Below are 25,438 nucleotides of genomic sequence, written 5' to 3'. Positions count from 1 at the left end.
AGCCCCGCCATGGGGTGCAGGATGCCCCAGGAATGAGGGTCACCTTAGGTGAGGCAGCTCCATTAGGTGGAGGGCAAATCCTGGGGAGAACTTCAGCTCTGAGCAGTGAGTGGAAACACTCAGGGAAGATGAGGGAACAAGCGCTTTTATCCTGAAGGTGGGACCTGGGGGGAGGAGAGGGAAAAGATTGTAGACGCTGCCTGCTTCACAGGAACTCAGTCCTTTCTCGTCTTCAACAAATACTGACTGGTGGGTAAACGCAAGCTAAAATGTCCTGTCTCTCCAAGAAAGAATTAACTACAGAGAAGGTGCCCAAAAAATGTATACACCTTTTAAGAAAGGAAAAAAAAAAACTGTATTAAAGTTGTAATACTCAATATATACCAATAACAAAAGATGAATACAAGTCTTGTTTGACTTCTGCAGTTACAAGAGGTGCTCAAAGTGGTTCCAATCAGCGTCCAGACACTTCTAATGATGGCGAGCTACTGCTTGAGCAACGCTGACCCAAGTGTCCACTTGTGTACGTTCTTTTGGCCCCTAAACAATGAGGACATATGGGTGATTGTGCCCTTAGGAACAGAGAGTGATACATACAGAAGAGGATCAGGGGCTTCGAGGGCCGTGGGCAGCGCTGTGGGCCAAAGCGCTTTGCTCCCTTTGTACCCTGGCAGTTTTTCACGTTATCAGCCTCAGCTGACGTGCAGGGATGATGGTCAGGAAAGCTCCCAGAACTTCGAGCAGTCACAGATGTGGCTCCAGTTGCGCAGAGTTGTGGGTGAGGCTGGCTTTGGGAAGGGCGCATCTAGAGACAGGCTGCTGCCACGTCTCTCGCAGGAATCCATCCAGGTGCTGTCTGCGTCCGGTTCCAACTAGTCATGGAAGCGGCAGTGCCTGTCGCAGTGACAGGCTCTCCATCTTTGTGCCCCAATTCTGCGTGCCAGGCAAAGGGCAGTTATCTGTAAGTACTTTGGTCTGAAGAAACTGTCTGCGGCCCGACGCTTTCAGCCTCACGCTGCACTATTTCTCCAGGGCTCCGCTCCCTACCGCATTCCCTCCTTTCGCTCTACCCTTTGTCTCCTGGTTGCAGGGCTGTGCGGTTATCACAATGGCGGCAACTCTTTCTGTGTAAGGGATGAGAAAGTCAAGTACCTGTGGCTTTGCCACCTGCCTCTGTCATTCTGACACAACCCTATCTAGGCCACACACAATGAGATGTTCAGATCCTTTCTTTTTAAGCTTATTACAGAATTGCTCCAAACTCTTTCATCTTCCCAAAGAAACTATAAAAACCCTTGTCACATTCCTGGGACTCCATTCCCATTGGGACTAGCCTGCCACTGAGACCCCATGTTTTAAAAGCCTGGCAGTGCCATATGGGGGTCTAGATGGCATCCAGCGTCACAGAGGCACTTAAAAATGCGGCAAATTTTCTGGGAATAAAGTCCACTAAAAGGTTTTTGTTCTTCTTAATCTCACTCAGTGAAACCTCTCATCACTCAGAAGGAGAATCTGGGAGCTTCTTCTTTTTTTTTCTTCTTTAAATAAGTTTATTGGGGCGACAATTGTTAGTAAAGTTACATCGATTTCAGGTGTACAATTCTGTAATATATTATCTATGGCTCATATTGTGTGCTCACCACCCAGAGTCAGTTCTCTTTCCATCACCATATATTAGACCCTGTTTACCCTCTTCTAGAGCCCCGCTCCACCCTTACCCTCTGGTAACCTGTAAACTATTGTCTATGTCTAAGAGTTTTTGTTCATTCAGTTGTTTGTCATTTTCTTTTGTTGTTTTTGGTTTATATACCACATGTCAGTGAAAGACTATGGTTCTCTGCTTTTTCTGTCTGACTGATCTCGCTGAGCATGGGAGCTTCTTTATCCTCACACAGTTTCAGTGAAAACTGAAGAGCGTCCAGCTTACACTTACTTCTTTTGCCCTCACCACGAACCCACATTCCCAACTATCCCTTTATGCAAACTTGTATTGAACACCTGCTGTGTGCCAGACTCTATCCTGGGTTCTGGGGGCGTGAGGGTGAGAGAGACATTGTCTGTGCCCTCAGGCTGTCCCCTTACAGGACAAAATGCAGTGAGGGGGTGCCCCCGGAGTTGTGCAACTGGAAGGACCTTACTGCGTGGAACGGCGCTGCCCAATTCTCAGCCCCTGCCCACCTGTGGATATTGAACCCCTGAAATGCAACTGAGGGACTGAATTTGGGAACTGTCCTTCATTTCAGTGAGCTTTCATTTAAAAACTAATACTCACTTCCAGTACCAGGAAACTTTTAAGTATGCTTGGAAACACTTGAGAACGTGAGTCTTCTTTTGGAACTCTTATGCTATATAAGCGGAGATCAAGTATTTCTGATGAAAATTTAGCATCCAAATTGAGATGATTAGTATAAAAGATACACTGGATTTCTAAGACTTAGTATATAAAGAAGGATGTAAAATATCCCATTAATAATGTTATATGTATTCCATGGTGAAATGATGATACTTTGAATGTTTTGGGGTAACTAAAATGTGTTAAAATTAATTACATGGGGTTTTATTTTTACTTTAAAAACGTGGCTACTAGGTAATTTAAAATTACTTCTGTGGTGCATGTTATATTGCCTAGTAGTGCTCTAGTAAAAGCAATAGGTAAGGAAATAGAAAATTAACATTTAGTGTAAGGGTGAGAGAGAGAAGTGAGAAACAAATAGGCGGTGTGTCTGATACAGGGGTGTGTAGGAGCTCACAGGACTAAGAAAACGGAGGAACGAGTGTCCCGCTCAGACAACCTGCCATGTCCTAGCACGAGGAAGCACACAGGCAGGCCTGGCGATAAGGGCAGTGTGAGAAATTGAAGGACCCTGTGCATCAAACTCAGGGACCTGAGCATTAGCATGAAGACAGTGAGGAGCCACTGAGATATTTTAAAGAAAGAAATGACGTGGTCAGAGCTGCACGTAAAACCGTCTCCCTCCTGGCCGTGTGGAGAGTGGATGGCAGCGGGTGGCATTGGAGACCCTCCTGCACATGCGAGGCGGGAAGCAAGGCAGCCATCCAGGGCCCTGAAGGAGAGCTGTCGAGTGGAGGAGGGGATGAGAAGGAACGGTCCAGATTGCTGCAGAAATCATGAAATCAGTCAGAGAGAGGAATTTTTAGAAAGAGAAGCCATTTTACATTTATGTACATGTTACTTCCTCTTCTGAAATAGATCTAGTTCTTCTTAGAAAGTACAGACCAAACCTGTGAAAACAAACACATCAATTTAGGAAGGCAAGTTACAACCAGCGTGCCCTGAAAATATGAGTTTCTGACAAACCAAATCAATTAATTTATACCCCGTGGCATGAAAAATGCAATTATACAAAGAAGGGAAAAAAAAAAAAAAAAAGAAACTGGCCATGTTGTGAAGACAGATTTTCCAGGACTGCGTCCAACCTCGACATTATTCCGATCTTGTTTATTTGACTTTTCCGTGTCGTCAGGCCTCACTTTCCTGTTCTTGGCCTTGAGACCCTTTGGACAAATGGCTTTGCATACAAATATTTGAGTTCTTCCTTGGGATTCTCTCAGTATGTTCGGGCTTCATTATTAGTTCTAACCTCATTTCATCACTGATTCACATTTACTTGCCTACTGGGAGGTCAGAGGGTGTTTTTGTTTTTTTTTAAATAAGGAATCTGAACTGATAGCTTTCTGTTTTTCCATTCTGCACTACCACTTGGGAATTATACGTCATTCTGTATCTCCCAAGAAGGACTGAATGACTCAGAATTTAAAATGTGTAAAATGCCTCAAGCTTCTTAGAGGAATAATGTCCTAGAAGCAAGAAAAAAAATGGAAATATGGATTTATAAGCATCATAGGAAATGCCCTGGGTCCCATCAACACAACTGATAACCAGTTACGGGGCAGCTTCTGGCACAGGTTTGGGAGCAGGAGTCAGGAGGCGGGGTCCCCAGTCCTACTGTGCACCTGGCTTCTGTGCCAAATGGGCCACTGACTCTCTCACCCTGGGCTTGCACATCCCGGGGTGTGAAATTAAAACAATAATATCGGCCCTCTAGCCCCCCAGGGGCTGTTGGGAGAGTAAAATAAACTGTCTTCTGCAAAACCAATGGAGAAGCTGACACTTTCTGCTGTGCGTCGCTAGGGGTGCCAGACACTGCACGACCAGTTAGGGTTACGGTGGTTGGTGCCATGTTGTTTAATGTCTCCGAGTCCAGCACACATCCAGCATGCGGCCCGTCACAGGCCCCCATCCGTACGGTTGAATGGCACCATTATTTCTCAGGGAGTTCTTTTCATGACACTACTCTGAGAGCTCCTCCTTCCTGCGGCACACTTTTTCCTTTCATCAGCTCCTAAAGCCATCTTTCTTCGTCTCTGGTATACCATTGTCTTTGATTTTTCAGGGCTGGCTTTTCTATGCTAATTTTTCTCCCAGCCCCTCACTTTTAAACCTCGTTAGTGGGTTGACTGCTGCCTCCAGTTTGGTCTCCTCCACGCCGCTGTCTGTTTGCCTGAACTTTGCTCCTCGTTCCTCCCTGTTTGAGTCCTAGGAAATCTGTCGCCCCCTCTTCCTTAACACACCCCCAAATGACTGAAAATTGTGGTTTTCAGTGAAACACTTCTACTGCTTTTTCCGGCTTCTTCCATATCAGCAAATCCTTTGCCTCACTGTCAGTGAAACTCTCTTTCTGTCTTTTTCTTTTTTTATACAGTTCAACTTCTGCACCACTATAATCTTTCTCATCATGTGGTTTCCCTTTTGGTTAAACCCATTATTTTGATACAGTTTGCAGCTTCTTTCCTTCCTTACCTTCATACCCCGGCCCTTATTTAATACTAGTTTTCACATTGCTGGTTTCTTTCTGGGTTAGAGCCATTACTGATGCCGTGATAATTTATGATCACAGAGCATTGGGTCTCTTAGCACTTGTGCAAGTACAGTGCATTTGGGGAAGGGCAAGAGAGAGAAGACAGACCACCGTTTCCAATAGCACAATGGCATCACAATCTATTCTCTGAAGTGCTAATTAGCCCTTTGTCTCACTAGACAAACTGTATTTCAGGAGTTTATGTTCTTTCCTATCTTTTTTGTAGTTACTCACCGCTTTGCTCAGTGTTATTCAATTCTTCTCAGCCAGCCAGAGGACAAAAAATGATGATGAGGAGGAGAGTTTTAACACCTAAGTTTCTGGAGTCTTCATCAGATAAGCCAGGCAGTCTTCTAAACACTTTACCTGTATATTCACTCCTTTTGTCCTCCCAGCAATCCTGTGATGTGGGCACAGTTGTTACCCCAATAGCAAGCAGCGCATAAAAGGCAAATGAAGTTCACAGATGTGCCTGTGAGAGGTTGGTCTGCACTCAGTGGGCTCACGCCATCTGACAGCACATGCGGGAATGCCTGGCGGCAGGGTGATTGTGGCCAGTGTGGGGGGCAGCTGTAAGGGCCGGAGGAAAACACGCTGGGAGATAAAACGTGGTTCATGACCAGTTGTGTGACGATCCAAGCTGCGGGTTTCCTACCAGAAGGCATGTGCCGTCATAGTGGGGTAGTAATGCTTCCCGTTGGAAGTAGAGGTGTTTTACCCCTGTGGGATTAGAGGTCAAGTGGTAGCTACTGTTCCACACTGGTGGCCAAAGGGACACCAGATGGGATTCCTTGTTGTGGTTCTGCATGCCGCAGTGACCGGACCTGTGACACCGCCTCTATTGTGACGTGACTACCTGACATTTCTCTCTGTTTCCATGAGGGCCCTTCAGATTCCAGGTGGGGAATGGAGAGGAGAAGGGAGCTGAGCTGCACGATGGAGCGTATAACACGAACCTTGGTGTGAAAGCATCCTAACAGTCTTCAAAACCTTTGGAAGTCGGGAACTGACAACGGCTTTCTGCAAGGAGACGCACTATTACTGACACATTTGTTCGCTTCTCAGTGGTACTTTCCCATCCACGAACATAACGACCGCCATTTCTGAAGCCTTCCCCAGTCTTGTCCAACTGGTAAACCCCTCCTCATCCTTTAAGCTCCTGCTCATCCAGTATCTCTTAGGAAAATCTTTCTTTAATCCTCCTAAGCAGTATGGCAGGCTCTTTTCTTTGTGCTTCTTTATTATAGCAGTTACCATATTGCATTCTAGTCCTTTATTTATTGCGTGGCTGTCAATAGACTGTGTCTCCAGGACAGCAACCCTATTGCATAGACTCTATCTTAAGACCTTAAATATTCAGAGCAGCAGCATTACCCCCTCTCCACACATTCTTGTTCCTGATTTCACACAACCTCCTTGACTTTGAAGATTTAACCTTGGATTCAGAAAACGAGGCAGGTGTCATCTGACACCCCCTCCCAAACTCTTCTGACCCATGATCTCACAAAGGAAAGAATCTGGGCTGGATGCTTCGATTTCCCCCAAATCGTACCAAAGGTGGATGTGCCTGGGGCGCCGACCACATGCGGGGACGTGTTAAATCTCAGCACAGAGTGGCCACTACCCCCACCCATCACATTACCCCCTTTTATTCTCACCGCTGCGCTGAGAGGCAGCTTTTATTTCCGTCCTTTTGACCAGTGAGGAAACTGAGGAGCAGTAAAGGTTGAGTGCCCAACAGTGTCCCACCGTCAGGAGGTGGCCGAGCCGAGATGTCACTCCGGCATGACCCCTCACTGACCTGCTCCTTCTTGATCGCGCTCCGCTACGGGGAGGAATAATGATGGAGACGGTCCCCGGGCTCGCGTTACTCGAATTACACTTAACGACTGCAGAGTCTTATTGCCCATTTTCATCATCTTAGTGCTTTCTAATTAAAAAGGAGGGGAGTGGTGATCTTTTTGCTCTCTAACTTCTGTTTTTTCTGCGCGGAAAGCAGAGGGCCTCCAATGAGAGCCTCTGTGTAATAGAGCTGATTGTATTGCAATCAGCTGTTTAAGTGCACAGTTCTCCGAGGTTCCTTTTTACTGAAGACAGTTAATTAACCACACAGCCACTAATCACTTACCCGTGCTTGGTCTTGATTACGAGGAATATGGGAACGTACTTAGTCACCTAAAAGTCTAAAAGCGTGCCCCTACTGTAGCAGTCTTTAATTAACGCTAATAATAGTATTAACACTATTTAACATCAGGTGAGTGCTTACTGAGGGTCAGGGACTCTGCACGTGGTTTTTATTTAATCCTCACAAGGATTTTAAATTGAAGCGTATACACTATTCTTTTACTCTCCATCTTGCCCATGAAAAGCCCAAGGGGAAGGTTAGGGTGAAAGGGAAAGAACTGAGACTTGAAGCCCAGTGTATACAACCTCAGGGCCTGTATATGCGCCCTGATGGTTCCATGTCTGCGGTGATGGGGATTATCAATCACTTCCTTTTGTACTGTACCAGGGCACTCCCTTACTCGTACAGCAGAGCTCAGAGTATGAAGTCTAAGACACTGGAAAAAGACCCTTACAGCTGACGTTACAGACTGTTTGACTGAAACTAAGGAAACAGTCTCGACACCCTTGAGTTGGGGTAAATGGCAGCTAAGCCCAAAGCAAGCGGCAATCAGCCTTCCCAGCGGTGCTCCTAAAACTGAGACCTGAACAAAGCAGGATATTGGTGGCCTCTGAGTGGCCAAATCCAAACCTAACTAAGTGGTACAAGTTATCAACTCTGCTGGCTAAGACTGGTCCTTCATGGTACAGATCCTTGGGACCAGTGGGGTGGGAGGTGGGAATTGGACAAAGAACTTGGAATTAGAAGACGGACATTTATTCGTATAATCAGGCTCCAAGCTTTCTCCTCTCCCTATGCCTCCTTCTTTTTGTTATTACATTCATGACCTCACAAGCTGTTTCTTCTAGCTAGAATATTTGTTCATGCTCATCAAAGCCCTCTCCCCAAATCCTGAGACCCTTTTAGTGTCAGATTTAAAGCTCCTTTTTTTCAATCTCTCCTGACCCCCAGAAAAGGCCATAGCTCGGGTTCTCCATGCTAGGGAACCCCTCATGTGTATCACAACCATAAATATGTATTTGTGTAATTGTGGATTAAACATCTGTCGTCAGAACCTGATTGTAAATTCTGTGTCTTATTTTTGGTTCTGTAGACTAGTACAGTGCCTGACATGTAATGACCACACGCGCGTATAAATAGTGATTATATTAGCTGCCTAGGGCTGCCCTAATGAAGTATCAAGACCTGGATGGCTTAAAACAAAAAATGTTTATTATGTCACAGTTTTGGGGAATAGAAATCTGAAATCAAGTTGTCAGCAGGGCTACGTTCCCTCTGATGGCTCTAGGGAGAATCCCTCCTTGCAGTGCTGGGGTGATGGAAGTGACCCTCAGGGGTGCAGGGGTAAAGAGAAGGGGCTTGCGGGTGAGACAGACCTGAGCGTGGGTCCTGGGTCTGTGGCTCACTGTAACTACGGGACTTCGTCTCTCTGAGTCTTAGTTTGCTCATCTGTCGGGTGTGCTGCATAGCCTTCCTCAGTTTCCCCTCTGTGAAATGAGCATGATGGCCATGACACCAACTAAATCTGTTACTGTATGTGAAGTACTTGATAAATTATTAGTACATAATAAATACTAATAAGTACTAGCTAATATTATACTTACTGCACTTTTATATGTATATGAAAAGTCCTCTTACAAAAAGCATTACAGCAAAACTCAGAGTGTGAGGCCGCTCCATCTGTGCTGGTATGCCAAGAATTTTACAGGAACTAGAAAGGTTACCCAGTGTATTCATCTAAGTTGACATTTTGTGCCTTCTTTAATCAGATTAAAGGATTTTTTTATTAAAATAGTTTTATTTTTACATAATGCTTTTGATGGATTTTTTCCCCCTAAACGTTTGGATAAGACAAAAACAAGAGCCAAATGGTTATTTCTTGATTTTAGTAACACAAGTGATTTCAGAGGGACAGTTGGGGGGTGGGGAGGGCATAATTGAAGGAACACCCAGTAAGGATGCCGTGCGAGGTATTGGTGGTTGGCACCGTTTCTACCCCCTTGCGGGGAGTCCGGGGAGGGGTGCTGCTTAGGCTGCAGGGAGCGTGGCTGCTGGACAGCTCCCGACCCCCCCATTTGCATCTACCGCATGTGTGCCAAGACCACACTACCCCCGTGGTTGGCAGCCAGTGACTAAGCACACCAGGGGTCCCAGGGCCTGGCCACCCATGTGGGGTTCCTTGAACAGACAGCTACTGCTGAGGACTCTCCCCATCGGCCTGGCCAAGACTTCCTTAGACCTGCAGTGTGAGCCTTTCCTACCCAATCCTTCCTCCCTTCTCTCCTTGTACAGGTATCATCTGATCTGCCTTGGAGTCTGAAGGCTCTACCTGCACCCTTGTGCTTTTTCCCCGTTGCCGCTCAGAGACAATTTCCCTAGTAAATCTCTTATACATCTAATCTCACCTACTCCCATCTTGGTGTTTGCTCTGTGTACTTATTTCCCAGACTCCTTGCCTTGAGGGTTCTGGATGTCACTGAGGTGCTTGTTGCCTCGGAGATTTCTTGCAGGAGATGTGGAGAGGGGACAGAAGAGACATCACCCTCTGTGGTGGGGTAGCTGACAGTTGGGCTCCAGCAAATACGGGTTTTTGTAGCAGCCAGATTCCACATTCCAGTATCTAATCATCAGCCCTGTGGACTTGGGCTGCTGCGACATTGGCAGTAGCAGGGAACCCCTGATGACAGCTGCTGTGGCCGGATTTTATAGCTGAACTGCAGCTCCTTAGCTCCTGTACTTTTAGCCTGTCCAATAATTTCATAAGCACTCATGCCCCTGATTGGATTCCATTCTGCTTAAAACACCTGACAGGATGTTTGTTTCTTGCACTGAATGTTGACTGATAACAGCAGTGGATTTTCAGGTTGCAAAGTTGACTTTTTTTATGCCCAGGAATATATTTAATAAAGATGTTATCATCTATAACGTGGAAGTGAGGCCACATACCTACCAAGCCAGTAACTCAAGAGGAAGGGATTATAAAGAGCTAGGGGATTAGTTTGTGTTGGCTGCTCCTCAGAAGATATTTCAAGAAAAACTGGGCTCCAGTAAGGATTAGCCAGTGGGCAAGCAAAGCGGGAAGGGAAGCGAGCGTGCAGGGATTAGGGTATTCAAAGTGTTGGAAAAGGTAACTGCTTCTAGACCGGGTTTCCTCGAGCCAGTCCTTGGCACAGCCCTGTTTACACGCTCAAATGCGTCTCCGTTTGAAAGATAAATTATATGACCATCCTACTTGTGCCCCAGATAGCTAGAGAGGTCTCTGTTTCAAAACCTTTTGCAAAGACCTGGTAAGGCCTCCTAGTCAAACAAAGGTATCTGTCACTAAGGATCAAATGGAAAATGTTGCCTTTTAACCCAGCCTGTTGTTTCAAAAGGCTTCAGCGTGTGTAGCTATCAAACTGAGGCTGAGGGATGGAGGAAAGGACTTGTGTGTCATGTGGCATATGGAACTTCCTGGCATATGGAACTCAGTAGAAGCCAGTGGAATTGTACTGCCAAAGAAATGATAACACTGGTTTGCAAAAGCCCGGAACTTCCAGGTCTGTAGGCAACTGCCCCAGATTCTCACAAGTAGAAGTGGGATGTAAAAGCTACGTCACTACCAGGGGAGGTCTGACTCCAGAGAATACTGGACCGTGAGGAAAAAACTCTCAAGGGCAGGGGCCAGAGGATGCAGAGGAAAATGGTTAAGAGTTTCTACAACAGAACACAGCCAGAGTCTAACCTGCCAGGCAGTGAGAAGTTACAAGGTCTGCCCTGCGTGATTTTCTTTGTTCTGGAAGTGACTGCTCTATGTTCTCCAACCTTCCCTTTTTCGTTTGAGAGTTTTTATTGCAGTTGTCCTATTCTGGCTTCATTGCTATATATTGAATGTGTGTGTACAGGGTGGGGGAGGAAGGGCAAATAAATTGTCTTCTTGTTGATAGGTTACTGACCTATGAAGAGCTAAAGGATGGCCTGACGTCCTTAACTTTGGGCCTAATTCAGAAACTGGGTTGTACTTTGGATTGTCTCAATAGTGATTGTGTTTCACGTGTGAGAAGAATATACATGGATATTTGGTGGCCAGAAGGGTGGGTAGACTGGGTTAGAGACACATCATTATACATAAAAACCCATTCTGCTCTTATGCATTTCAGTCAGGGTCCAGTCAGGAAAACAGAATCCCCGCCAGGTCTTTCAACAAGAGGGAATTGCCTACAGGGAGTTGGTTTTACGAGGGATGAAAGAACAGAGGGATAAACCTGGGAGGGTGCGATAACCCAGAAATTAGCAGCATCTGGAAGCTGCCCTTACCTCTGGGGTTAAAGGGACAAAGGAAGGAGGCAAAAGACAGAAGCAAGATGGCTGTGTCTTGGGAGAGCCAAGACCATGGAGAGAAGGGCTGTTGGCGGGAGGTAAGAGCAATGGAGGACACACAGCAAAGGCAGCAGGGCGGGGGGGGGGGGGATATCCTGCCTCAGCTTCTGATCTGTCTTCCACCCATGCGAACTTCATCCAAAGCCAGGAGACAAGGAAGCTGGGGAAATAGGGTTCCCTGTGATGTATATCAGGGCGCAAGACTACACTACATTTCCCAGCCTCCCTACAGTGAGCTGTGTCATGTGACTAGGAATGTGTCAGGTCAGCAGCAATCACGTGGAACCTTTCAAAGCCTGGGCCTCCTATCAGTGATGCCTTTTCTGTGTGACTTTTCTTCTACTCACCGGTGGCCACAGGAGGGGGTGTAGAGTTCACCAAACAGATAATGCCCTCGGGGGAGGGGGAGAAATACATGCGAGAAACTCTTCTCTAAGTGACAACGTGGAGGAGAGCTGCCCCACCGGCAGGCAGTTCACCTGGAAACAGGTACAAAAGAGAGAAATATGCCACTGGATTTTTTGGTCTCCTGGCTGTTACAGCTTAGGTCTTTATCCCAGCAAGTAGAGATGTTTTCAGTTTTTCATTTATCTGTTCATTCATTTATTCCACCATCAGTCGTCTATGACCTAGGCACTTAAATAGGTAGCGGAGATAAAAATGTGAACAAAACAGGTTCCCACTCTCCGGGAGGTCACTACTTACTAGGGGAGACTAAGAAAATGGACGGAAAATGGTAGCACAGGATGATACGTGCTGTGTCAGTGCGGGACGCGGACGACAGGGAACTGCCACAGGAATTATTCTCCAAGGACAGAACTGACCGAGTGGGACTTGGAGGTAGAGGAATAACCATCACCCCCGTGAATGAAAACCTGTTTTGTGGCAGACGCTATATCAGGTCCCTTAAGCATGTAATCATCTAACTGAACGCTCATAATACCTTTTGAGACAGGCGTTAAAACTCTTCATGATATAGGTGGAGAAACTGAAATTCAGGGAGTTTAAATGATTTCTCTAGGACCACACAGTTGATTGTTGAGATTTAAACCCAGGTCGGCCTGCCTATAAAACTGATGTTCTTTCTAGCAGGGTAAGCCGTCTCTCTATCCAGTGAGCTTTGCTTCCATGATACACTTCATAATGTGCCCGCTGGATAGATGGCTGCTTGTCCGACCTGCCCTCGACATTTATGGAACTCATCACTCAGGTCCACGAAGAGAAGATGGAAGAAAGCATAGTGACGAGAAGCCACGCTCTCTACTTGATTTATTTGCTTTACTTCTGACCAGATATAAGGTACTCACCACCAGCATGACTGCCCTCCTTATTTCATGCCAGACTTTTTCTAAATGACTTCAGGCTATTTCCCAAAAAAGCCAGACTGAAGGACAAAGATTTACCACCATGAAGGATGGTTCAAAAGAAACACGTTAAGCTCTGGCCACGTGTAACATCTTTGTCTCTGAAAGTTCCTGGGCATTTGAAAAGGCAAGAGGACCATTTTCCAATGGGTCTGCAGATCCCCTTTTTAGCTCTCTGAAAAAGAGATATTTTAACTTGCATTAACTCTGGGAGACATCTTCTAATGACCAAGAATATCAGTGACAGAGCCAACACTGCTGTCTCCAAATCCTAGATGAATCATTGAACAGGACTGCAGCACGCCACGGAGCTCCCCTGCTAAAAATCAACACGACACTGACTGATATTAAGCAGGATTTTGTCTGTGTATCTCCTTGACATTGTAAGAGGGAATGAGAACTGTAGTTGATGATTGGAAAGGAGAAACATAAACATTTTTAAGGTCCCAATCTTGTCCCACTTCAAATGCTATGCCATTGCTAGTCTGCAGCTTTGGCAAATGATCTTTTCTTATTTTATTTTAATAAGAAAAGGTATTTTGAAGATAACTGAGTTTTCAGAACAGGAGAAGGTAATATGGTGTCAGAGCAAAAGGATCATACATTATATCCTGTGATAGCTTGGCCATGGGCTGCCCCAGAGATCATATGGAGAAATTGTTACTTAACAGTAACTAACAGGTAGATCGCACAGTGTCGGCTTCCAGGAAGTTTGCAATGGTCGGCTCGTTCTTTGTTCACAAAGCGTTCACAGAAGTAAGTATGTGAAGGGTACACTGAGGCCACTTTTGCAGGGTCAGAGTCCAAGACATGAAGCGGCAGTGCCCAAGATGACAGAGAAAAATGTACTTGTGGGTAGAGTCTAAATCTCCTTGGTCGAGTGCCAACTCTAAACACCAGCCTTTCTATCCTGTCCTTGTCTATTAGGCATTTTTGCCCAAATCGGATACAGTCAGTGTGACATATCTAATCAAGATCTTACAGAAACTTGATTAGACATTGAGCTAGCCAATATCCATATAAACCAGCTCACAAAAAGTTAGGAAATTAGATCTCCACCCTCTTCTGGGACAGTCCGTAATGATCAAATCAAATCAAAAGTGTTCACTGGGCTTAGACTATTCATAGGCCCGCCTACTTTTTGATTAGCTCCATTGTTCCTTCAGATCCTAAGCATAAACGGAAAACTGACAAGATACTTTTTGTCTATGTGAAATACTTAATTTTTTTTCCTGTTCTCTCCCTCGCCTAGTTGAGAATTTGGGGAAAAGAGATCAATCTCTTTTCTTTTTTCGAAGAATGGGAATATATTAAAGCTATAAATTGCCAGAGGACAGAGAGAATTTTTGTCATTTCACTGGCTCATTGCCTTGGTTTTCAAGGCAGTCAGAAGGGTGCCAAGCACCTTTTCTGCGATGTCTCACTCTTAGGGTTCTCCTGGGTAGCATGTCTGGGGATACCTAGTAGAGCGGGCAGTCCATAGTCCCTAAATGTATGCACTCCCAAAATGAGATGGCGGGAAAAGAAGTAATAGACAATAGAGTAAAGAAAAACAACAACAACACTAAATCAACGTATTATATATCATTGTGCCCAGTATCTCAAATTTTTGTCTTCTCATTGCGTGTCCTTCATGCACATATCTCCATTTCACAGCCAGCCGGGGGGCAGGGAAGAGGAAAGGAGGCCTGGGACCGGCAGGCAGAGGCCGTCTCAGCTGGGCTGCTGTCTCACCCTGCAGGCCACCGTCCCATCATCCATCCCTCCTTACCGTTGGCTTCTCCTGGGGCTCAGCCACCAGCGGAAAAGCTGCCCCATTCCGTCCTAGCAGCTCCATCACACTCTCTTTTCCTCCCCCTGTAACTCATCACCATCTTGTCCTCTTTCTTTTTCTGCCTGCTCAGTTCTTACACCTCCCCTACTAGGCCAACATGCTCTCCACCTCTGTCCCCGTGGTAATCTCCTTTACTCCCTGGTTGTCCTGAAATTCCTCCCCCACAGAGCTTCTCCTTACCCCCTCCAGTGGCCATCTTATCATCAACAATGGAAAAATTGAGCCAGAGTAGCCAAGGCACTCTGGAGACCCGAACCTGGGGTGAAATGTCCTCAGTATAACTTGTGGTGGGGACCAGGGGCCAGTGTGCTGTTGAATGCAGCCAGTTTCCTCTCTCTGGCAGTGGGCAGAGTGAGCAGATGGGGACTTCCAGTTTCTTCCATTATTTCTTCAACTTGTTTCCCAACCTTCAGGAGGTGAGAGAGGGCTGCCATGCTTCCCCAGACCCCCTTCTGCACTGGAGAGGAAAGGGAGCTCTTTGGGTTATGCCAAGAGTAGGCAGTCAAGGTTGGGACTCCACGTTAGACTTTGCACTGAGCCTGGTTTTCTTAATTGGCTCTGATTCCTAGCTCCCTTTTGTGCACTGAGATGGAGAAAGTATGAGGGATGAGTATTAGCATCTGCCCACTCTAGCATCTTCCGACATGACTAGGAGACAACTAACAGAAAAAGGTCCACGATTTCCAATGGCTGGATATTCATCAGGAATCGGAGGAACCAAATAGAAAGAGATGGATCACAGAAAGGGCTTAAGGATCTGTATGCCAGAGAAGTTTTGGGTGAGTTGTAACAAGATAAAGTGTGAAGAAAATGCGTCGGAACAATAAATCAAAATTGGAGATACGAGTTAAAAGTTAGAGCTATTAATAAAAAATGGGCTCTATGAAAACTGCTTGCTGAGTTGAACATTAAAGCTTATTTCTCATTAAAAAATAGCAAAGGTGGTAGCATTATGTTATTAATGGAAAGAACTAAGGTACAGAGAATTTAAGTAATTTGCCTAGCATTACACAGCTACCCTGTTTCCCTGAAAGTAAGACCTAGCTGGACAATCAGCTCTAATGCATCTTTTGGAGCAAAAATTAATACGAGGCCCGGTCTTATATTGTATTATATTATACCCGGTGTTATGTTATGTTATGTTATGTTATGTTATGTTATGTTATGTTATGTTATGTTATGTTATATTATACCTGGTCTTATATAAGACCTGGTCTTACAATAATTTTTAATATAAGACCGGGTCTTATATTAATTTTTGCTCCAAAAGACACATTAGAGCTAATTTAAAAATTTAACATTTAAAAATAAGAGCTAGGTCTTATTTTGGGGGAAACATGGTAGTAAATGCCAGAGCTTGAATTCTCGTGTCTGAGTCTGCTTTTGATTTTTCCAACTTTATATGAAAATGCTCAAACTATTAATATTTGAAAGAATAGGTCAGTGATAACCTGGGTACCCACAGCCTAGCTTCAATAATTTTGTCAAATTTGCTTTATCCATATTTGTATATTAGTGTATCTTTTTTTAAAAAAAATTTATTGGGGAAGAGGAACAGGACTTTATTGGGGAACAGTGTGTACTTCTGGGACTTTTTTCCAAGTCAAATCTTAGTTGTGAAGGGTGCAGCTCAGCTCCAGGTCCAGTTGCCATTGCTAGTTGCAGGGGGTGCAGCCCACCATCCCTTGCGGGAGTCGAACCGGCAACCTTGTGGTTGAGAGGACACGCTCCAACCAACTGAGCCATCTGGGAGGCAGCTCAGCTCAAGGTGCCGTGTTCAATCTTAGTTGCAGGGGGCAGAGCCCACCATCCCTTGCGGGACTCGAGGGATTGAACTGGCAGCCTTGTGGTTGAGAGCCCACTGGCCCATGTGGGAATCGAACCGTCAGCCTTCGGAGTTAGGAGCATGGAGCACCAACCGCCTGAGCCACCGGGCCGGCCCCTTGTGTATCTTTTTTTTTTCCTGAAACATTTAAACATACTTTTCTGATACTTTTTTCCTAAACACCAATTCACACTAAGAGCTTTCTTCTACATGACAATATGATTTATCACACCTAAAGTATTAGAAGGTCTCTACGTAGTACCATCCATCATCCAATACCGAATCCATATTCAGATGTTCCCAATTGTTTTTAAAAAGTTATAAGGCTTTTTTTTTAAACGAAATATCATAAACAATAAAAATTCATGCATTGCATTTGGTCTTTTTACGGTTAAAACAGAAACTAAAGACTACCCCTTCAAATGGCCCCCAGCCAGTGACCCTGTGGGCAGTTCAGTCTTGTATACAATTGCTTCCATTGCTAACCGGTGGGAAGGCTTGAGGACATCCACTGTCGACTGGACCTCAAACGACCCAGCAGATGACGACTGGTTGCTGTCCCAGTGACACTGACGGGTCAAGTGGACATGGGAACTGGAGAGTTAAGATAACCCAGACACAAGGGTCAGACACAACAGTGTGTCCCTGTTCCTGATCTCCAGCTGAGGAATTGACCAGGGCTGCACTGGACGGGGACCAGGTCCTGTCCCTGGTGACAAAGGCCCATTCTCACAAGGCCAAAGGGGCATGCTTGTGCCCTCCTAGAATTCTGTGAATAGAAATGCCATGCTGGGTGTGTGTATGAGAGAGAGAGAGAGAGAGAAAGAGAGAGAGAGAGAGAGAGAGAGAGAGAGAGAGAGAGAGAGAGAACAGGGCAAGCATTTGAGGAATGCTTATTGGGTCATCGTTACCCAGATGTACACGTGATTCCAAAGTTCCTAGCTATTCTCACCACAGTCTCACTAAAAGAGATTTCCTAGACTGACAGAAAATGATAGCCTTGTAGAACTACTGAGCTCTGCAGACTATGGGATGAGTTGAAATAAAATAGACCATCCTAAGAACACCTCATAATTGCTGAATGCTTATTGACACACGTGAATGATAGAATATTAGAGCTAGAAGAGACGTTACAGTGAATCATGGAGGCAACTAGTCTTTATTGAGTGCTGTGCCTTAGTCCGTGCACAGCGGATACAGAAATGACAGAGACAGTCTGCCCGCGTGGAGTTTACATTCTAGTAGGGGAGACAGACATTAACAAGTAAATAAATAGACAAGATACATTCTGATAACTATAAGTGCTATGATGGAATTAAACTAGGTGTGTGGAGAAGAGTCACTGTGAGAGGTGGGAGAGTTTTTTTTGACAGGGTGGTCAGGGGAAGCCTCCATGCTGCGTGGTCTCCGTTTGTCTTCACAGATCCTCTGTCCACCCTTCCCCATAAGGTGTGCCCCTGGAGGCTGGTCTCCGTTTGGTTCTTATGGTCCTGCAAATCCAAGGACCTCTGTAGTGTCCGGGGCGGAGAGCGATGTGTTATGAAAGCCCTGGCAAATGCCCACAGGGCAATCACTGGGCAGACCTGGAGTGTGGGGAGTAAGGCCGCCCACATGGCACCATTCCCTTGAGGGGCAAGCCAGCCAAGTGGTAGCAGCTGTGAGGTTATGCATAGTGTCGAAAATGTCCCCCAGAAGGTGTCCATACTGGAGGAGGCTATTGACAGTCAGACAAGATTATCTGTCCTGTAAATGCCAGCCAGTCTCGGTTCCCATCGGTACTAGTGTTTGCTCAGAGTGCCTATGAACAAAGTGACTCTGACAGTAGAGCTGGCTCAACAAACAAGGACCCCCCTCACTCAGCCTCATGCGACGAGTGCCCCTGCTAAGAGCCCAACTTCTCAATAGCAGAAACCAACATCGAGTCCCCAACATGGGACCATGCCCTTGGGGAACCTGCCAGTAAAACCTGGCAGTAAATTCATTACATTAGGGCCCTCTATCATGGAGAGAGTAACAGTATTTTTTCCCAGTAATACATATTTCAGATACAGCTTTGCCTTCCCTTCCTGCAGCAGTTCTCGCAGCACTGCCATTCAGGGAATGATAGCTCACACATCACCTCTGCCAGCAAAGGAAGTGAGGCAATGAGAACTTACCCTCAAGAGATTGGGTTTGATCCTTTACCTGGATCAGTACATATCACAACCCTGTGATACAGCGCTAGTATCATCCACCTTTTGTGACTGTGGAAACTGAGACTTCAAGGGTTTGCGAAACTTGCCCCAGCTGGTCAGCTAGCTTGTAGCATAGTTAGTACTAAAATCCAAGTTTTCTGGCCAAAAAGTTTGTATTTAAAAAAACCCAACAGCACTGTAATTTTTTGGAGAAATGGTTGATTCCACTGTTGGGGAAGGAAAATGCAAGATGAACCAGAAACATTGTGTAATGCTGAATAGTAAGGAAATGCCTCGGCCCCCTCAAAACAAAACAAGGAAGGAAGGAAGGAAGGAAGGAAGGAAGGAAGGAAGGAAGGAAGGAAGGAAAGAAGGAAGAAAGAAAGAAAGAAAGAAAGAAGGCAGGGCTTATCAAAAGGATACAAGCCAAGCTAAAAATACTCCCAGTGGCCAAAGCGAAAACAATTTGAGCAACAAAATCATTATCGATAATACTGGATTATAACCCAAAGAATAAAACAAATATCCATGAATCCACGCTGATATAAATAATTGATGCAATAAATGAATATATGGAGGAAAAGGGGTAACTCTTTCTCATAGAAGAATCCCAAATAATATATGTAGATTCTCCCTTTCTGAAGAGGTCGTACTTAATTCCCCTACGAGGCTGGACTTGGTTACCTGCATCCAAAAGCTACCTTATAGAAAGGAGAAGGCAGTAACTTGACTGAGGAGAAACCTGGCAGACACCAAATGATTAAGGTTAAATTCACCAGTAATAAGTCATGTTGATATCATGTGTTCACTGATGTGGTGCCATCGAAGGGTACTTCGCTGTGGTATTTTCCTCTCAAACCCTTAAGCCCAGTCTAATCATGAGAAAACATCAAAGAAACCAAATTGAGGGACATTCTACAAAATATCACACCAGAACTTTCAGAATGGTCAAGGTCCTGGGAAACAAGGAAAGACTGAAAAACTGTCACAGATCAGAGAAGACGAAGGAGATATAACAATTAGAGGCAGTGTGATATCCTCGATTGGATACTGGAACAAAGATGGGGCCCTAGTAGAAAAACTGGCAAAATAAAGACTGTCATTTAGTTAAAAGTATTGTACCAAGGTGGATTTCTTAGTTTTGACAAATAAAGGTTATATATATGATGTTAGCATTAGGAAAGGTGGGATGAAAGTTATGTGGAAAGTTTCTGTACTGACTCTGCAACTTTTCTATAACCCTAAAATTATTGCAAAGAAAAAAGTTTAAAATTAAAACAAAAATTAAGAAATCACAAAAACAGACCACTGTGCTAGATTACGTCTGAGTCAGAGTCTGACAGACCTTCCCTGGGTCTTTTCCGTTGGGGAACGTTCTGTCATAGGCCAAAGAAAACTTGCCTCTCTTTCCAGCTAAGAGAGAAAATAAAGAAGAAAAGGAGAAACATGGGGAGTTGATTAATTCTCCAGTTTATAAAGATTACTTCAAAGAGACTGAGCCATTAACAGCTTTGTGCACCATTTAATAAATTCAGTGACTTTACCTTGAGCTACCAATTCAGTTGTAGAATTTTTCTCTAAGGAGTCATAAAAACTACAGGTCTTACATCTTTTGCTACAATCTCCAGCTTCACCAAAGAAAAAAAAGAAAAAGAAAAGTAGAGTGCCAGCCTTGATGGATAGTTACAGGGATCTATCATTTGAGACAACCAGAAGCTTCTTTATACATTAGCTTGAGACACTGGCCTCTTTGGTGAATATGTTTAATGTATTTCTCAAATGTATGGCCACTACAACGTGTCAAGCTGGTGAATCAGGGTAGATAGTGAGCGCATGCAACAAACAAAGGAGATGAAACTTATGCTAAGAAGCCAAATCAAGGGTGCTGTCTTCTCCACAGCAGCTGGATTTCCTGTGGTCACAGGTTGCAGGAGGACCCACGTCTCTTCTTTGCAACTGCCATTTAACTACTGAACATGTATTGAACACTTATTTCTGAAATTCACAGAAATTACCGCCACCATATGCCAGGACCATGTGACCATTATTTCATTAGCAACCCTACATAACAGTTGTTATTATTTTTCCCAATGTTAGAGATGAAGATGGACACTCAGAAGTATTAAGCCACCTTGTTAGCTGGGCGTCATTCTAGATTTCCGTGGCTTCAGACCTCAAGCATTTCCCTAGACACAGCCCTGCTTCTTTACAGCCAGCAGATCTCGATTATCACGGGCAACACAGCACATTCCCCCATCCCCCCACCCCCCCAGACACAGAAAACAAATAAGAGCTCAAAGTCATTACTTAAATATTAAAAACAAACAAACAAACAAACAAAAAAACCAAACAAACAAACATGAAAGCTCAGTTAAACGACATTTGGTTGACAGTTAACTCAAATTGTCTCTCTCTCTTTTTGTCTTCAAAAGGTATACTAAACTCCATGTAAACATTGGAAGGAAGTGAACATTCTCAACAGAGGAGACACCTGTTCAAGGTATAATCCAGGGAAATATCTTTTTACCTTTTTTCTCCCCTCAAGTCACAAGAAACTGTTTCTCTTCTTAAAAGCAGCAACAAAAATATATGTGTGTAATATGAGGAAATAGTCTCTTGAGCAGAAGCACAAATAACAGATTCAGTACAAACCTACAGCAGCTTCTCCCCAAAGAAACAATAAACACGTTTACACAGGTGTAGGGAGAGGTTCAGTAAGCAGGGGGCTGCACAGGAGACGGCATCTGCGTCTCAGCCCCGTGAAGCACCCCAGAAATGAAAGCGGAACCCAAACAGGCAGAGGGGACCCTGCCTGGCTACATGTCAGCTCTATTTTATTTATATACTCGTATATAGATACTTGGGGTTCGTATATGATATACAATATAAAAACACATATGTATATATGGGATTGTATATATTTTATCTCTATAATGGGATTATATAGAGAGACGTAAAGTATAAAATTATATATAGATATATAAAGTTATATATAAAATATAGAAATCTAAAATAAAATGTATCATTTTAAATAATTTTGTTTTTAAGTGAATCAACAGTCCCATTTTTGTTTTTACTGGGATTTCAGGGGTAGTTAGATGTGGGGCATTCCCAGATGGCTAAGAAACTTCTGTAGAACAATGGTGTATAATTGGGGGGTCCTGACTCCTCTGAGAATCTTATGAAAGCTATAGAACATGTGCCATGAACATGAGTAAGGACCCATTCATGCAAGTTTCCTTTCTGGGATGTCACAGATGCCTCGTGGCATTACCTATGGAGATCCCAGGGGCCTCTCAAGCCTTCTGCCATGTTCTTTCTCAGACATAGAGAAAGAGATCGACAAACAATCAGGGTTTCTAAAAATATAGCTTAGAAATCCTTTGTGAAATGAGCTCTGAGTTTTATCTACTTGTACATACGGGATTGATTTCTGTGCCTTTCAGTTTCCATGTAATGTTCCAGACGCACATGCCCCCAAATAATTGAAGTGACACCAGCAATAAAAGAGCAGATTGGAGACCAGACATAAGCTTAGGTGTGTTAGCAAGAGGCTTAGAACCTGACGAACATCAGCCAAGCCTGGAAGGGCAAAGAATCTGGTCCCCAGAAGCATGGCCAGGGGAGCAGAATGGAGCCCTGGCCTTCTCTAGTTCCTGCCTGGGTCAGAATGGAAATGGAAATATGATGTTGGAGCTGAGATAACAGAACCAGTGTGCAGAGCATGTGGGCTGGTCCCAAATAATAGCATGGAGTTGCACTCTATGCGTATTTCAGTGTCATTAATTCAACTGCACAAACAAGGAAAATTAAAAGGAAAAGAGCACAAGTGGATAATTTAAATAATGCAGGCTAGAGGGCATCCCACTCAATGAACACGTGCCAAAAGGCAGTGGACGCCACACAAAACCTAGGAGAAGAGCAAGAACATGGGAAGGGTTTCAAGGATTCCTTAGCCACTGACTAGAAAGCAAAGCCATTGTTTAGCTGGAAAAAACAAGTGAGTGTTCGAGGAAGGAAATAAGGGATTAGGACCAGGGCCATGAAGAACCATTAACCACTAGAGAATGAGACAAGACTGTTAAGTCACCTGCCAAAGATAGAAATGTCTAGATATTTCCTTTGGTGGTGAAGGTGAAAGCGTAGGGGATGAGTACCGTCTCTCATAGAAATGAACCATGCACTATTCATTCGTGGCAGAAAGCCAAAGTGGTTTTTCACAAAGGAATAGGGCCAGAGCCCAGGTGTCCCAAGCGGCCATATTCCTGGGTCAGTCTGGTACATTGCTGGATTTCACACTTGTTGTATGTTCCTAGGTTTTGTCACTGACATATTTAAAGCACGGACTAAAGTGGGTTTTATGTCACACACCGGACGTTGAGTAAGAGAAATGGAAGAGGGAAGGCACTCCCGTTATCTTATGGGTTATGTGACCGTATACTGTCTGTCACCAGGACCGACTGAGCCACAGTGATTAGGGCCAAACTAACACTTCATTTCTCAACCCTCCCCAGGGATTACTTACCAAAGAGTCTCCCGAGGGGCACTGCACTCGCCATCAACAATGAAACGTCACAGGGAGTCCCCCATTCCAGAAGAGCTGCAGTACGTGAAGTGGCCATTTCATGGACATCAAGGCAAGTGAAAATTATTGTATCTAATGTCTCAGACGTAAACTAGAGGCTGAAGATGAGGAGGAGGGTAAAGAAGAACCCCCCTTATCATTGTGCCCTGCTTTTGAGCTGGCAGAAACAAATCGTATTTCCAGATACATTTGTCTAAAAATACTGTTATCACATCTGCACAGTTGCCAGAGAAAGATGACTCTCATTCACGTCCTACTTCACAGTTCACAGTATGTCTTAACACGTGTTATTTCACAGCGCCCTTAGGGTGAACTTTCTGATGCGGAGTGTCACCGTAAGGAAACAGGCTCAGATGTGAAGTGACTGGTTGCGGTTCAGTCCTGGAATGGGGATGGCTGTTTGCTCATAAGGGTGAGAAACCAAACTTAGCCACTAAGAACGTCCTGTACTGAGCTACAAAAGCAAAGGGACAGCTGTTTGGTTGTCTGTTTTCTTGGGGGAGGGACTTACAAGGCTCTAACAGAACAACTAGGATATTGGGGTATCGCTCCTCATGCTCCATCACTAACCCAGGGTGAATGGATGCCCGATTTCATAGGCTTTCCCGGAAGTAATCCTGGCTCGTTACTCTTTTCTCCATCCTCCCAATTCAGTGCTGTTGTTGTATTGTTTCTGATTCCCTATAAATCCCCTCCAATTCTAACATTCGAAGCTATGTGTGAATTATTAAACTACGTGTGTTTAGTTGTTACCGCCAGGGGGGTTCCCTCGGAGGGAGTACAGCCCTGACGGGCTTAGGCATCAGAATTGATCAGGTCTTCTCAAAGGCTCTCATGAGAAGTGCTGAGAGACATCTCTGCAGGCAGGACTTTCCGCCTTCTCCAGCCCGGACTTTGTAGTGTGTGTCTCAGCTCACAACACTTCCTGTGGCTGTAGAAAGTCTGGAAGGGGAACTAAAAGAACAGATGATAAAGCCTGATTATTGTCTGAACTGAACTTGATAGAGTGTTAAAAGATCGATATAATTCTTTTCCCCTCTGTCCCTTGAAACCCAACTTTTTCTCCAGTTCGTGGATGAAATCACAGACAGGAATTTCTGTTTTTAAATTACATTGTAAGGTAATAAACACATAATTTCTTGGTTTTGGCATCAAAATGTTGAGTCCAATCTAATACTTACTCAATTCCAGTGGAGTAAAGTACAATAATCAAAACATTGTGAATTCCTCACCCGGTACAAACTTGCTTCTGGCTGGATGTGTGGTCTCTGCCACTCCTGGGATGCTGTTTCTGAATGTTCCAGGCACAGCCCAGAGGGTGAGCGGATTAGAGAAAAGGAAAGTGTCATTATGGGCTGATATGTGGTCATATGTGCTAGTCCCCTGGATGGAAGGGACACATTTTCTGGGTTTTGCAGGGTCTTTGTAGACTCATCACACACACACACACACACACACACACACACACACACACACACACACACACCTCCACCACCACCACCACACCTCGGAGAGCAGCTCTCTAACCGCTGGCAAGACCTCACCCCTCAAGCTCTAGACGTCTGATGGTCCACTCCTCTCTTGGGATAATGTTGCCCCTTCTAGGTTCCTGTCACCAAGTCCGCATCCAGTCCCCGGAGAACACTCACCTTTGCGCTGTTTAATCAGACAGGAGCAGTGTCACCAACAGCCCTTCCTCTTTGGGTTCTCCTGACAACGATAAGACACGTGTTTCTGTGTGCCCCAGATGCCAGTGGGCATATGCTGGACGCCCTGGGTGATCCCCTCAAAGTGCACTCACGTGACTTAAGGTGAGGTGAAGCCCCTTCCACACAGCCCGTGACAGAGTGTGGAGCATAGCGCCCTGACCAGTCTCCCACCGAAACCCTCCTTCTACCCCTTACGCCTGGAAGTGGGTGAGGGTAAGTGCTTGCTTGCAGAAGTGGTTTTCCCATCTCTCCACATGCCCTGCTCAGGACGTGGGGGCGCTTGGCACCGATTGTGCTGTTCTAAGCTTTGGGGCCCTACTGAGTCCCAGACAGACCGAGTGGCATTTTAACATTCTCTTATAATAGGATTGAAGAGCTGGCAAGTGAGAAACAAACGCCCCCCAAAATTATGAGCGTTCTTGGTCTAGAAAAATAAACACCCAGATAAAAACCATAATAATGAGAAAATATCTTTCATTTATTGAGCAAAGCCACGCATCTATTGTTCACGTGAGAAGCCAAATACAGAATGAACGTGGGGTAATTTCATTGTGATAGGACAGTACGGAGTGTTGCTTAGCCC

The 25,438-nt window shown here is 44.9% G+C and overlaps 1 long non-coding RNA gene across 1 annotated transcript; it reads right to left on the bottom strand.

Annotated features, from left to right (window-relative positions):
* Positions 1 to 412: 412 nt before the first annotated feature.
* Positions 413 to 23,518, bottom strand: LOC141568132 (uncharacterized). The gene is made up of 3 exons (XR_012491161.2): positions 23,087 to 23,518; positions 5,115 to 5,280; positions 413 to 3,243 (listed from the first exon to the last, which is right to left on the bottom strand). It is a non-coding gene; the product is annotated as an uncharacterized LOC141568132 (long non-coding RNA).
* Between the last annotated feature and the right edge of the window lie 1,920 nt (positions 23,519 to 25,438).

Source organism: Rhinolophus sinicus, chromosome 13 (assembly GCF_057876585.1).
Source record: "Rhinolophus sinicus isolate RSI-liver-muscle chromosome 13, RSI-T2T, whole genome shotgun sequence".
Taxonomy (NCBI): domain Eukaryota; kingdom Metazoa; phylum Chordata; class Mammalia; order Chiroptera; family Rhinolophidae; genus Rhinolophus; species Rhinolophus sinicus.
The sequence above is the reverse complement of the archived record's forward strand: the minus strand, read 5'-3'. Positions and strand labels throughout refer to the sequence as shown.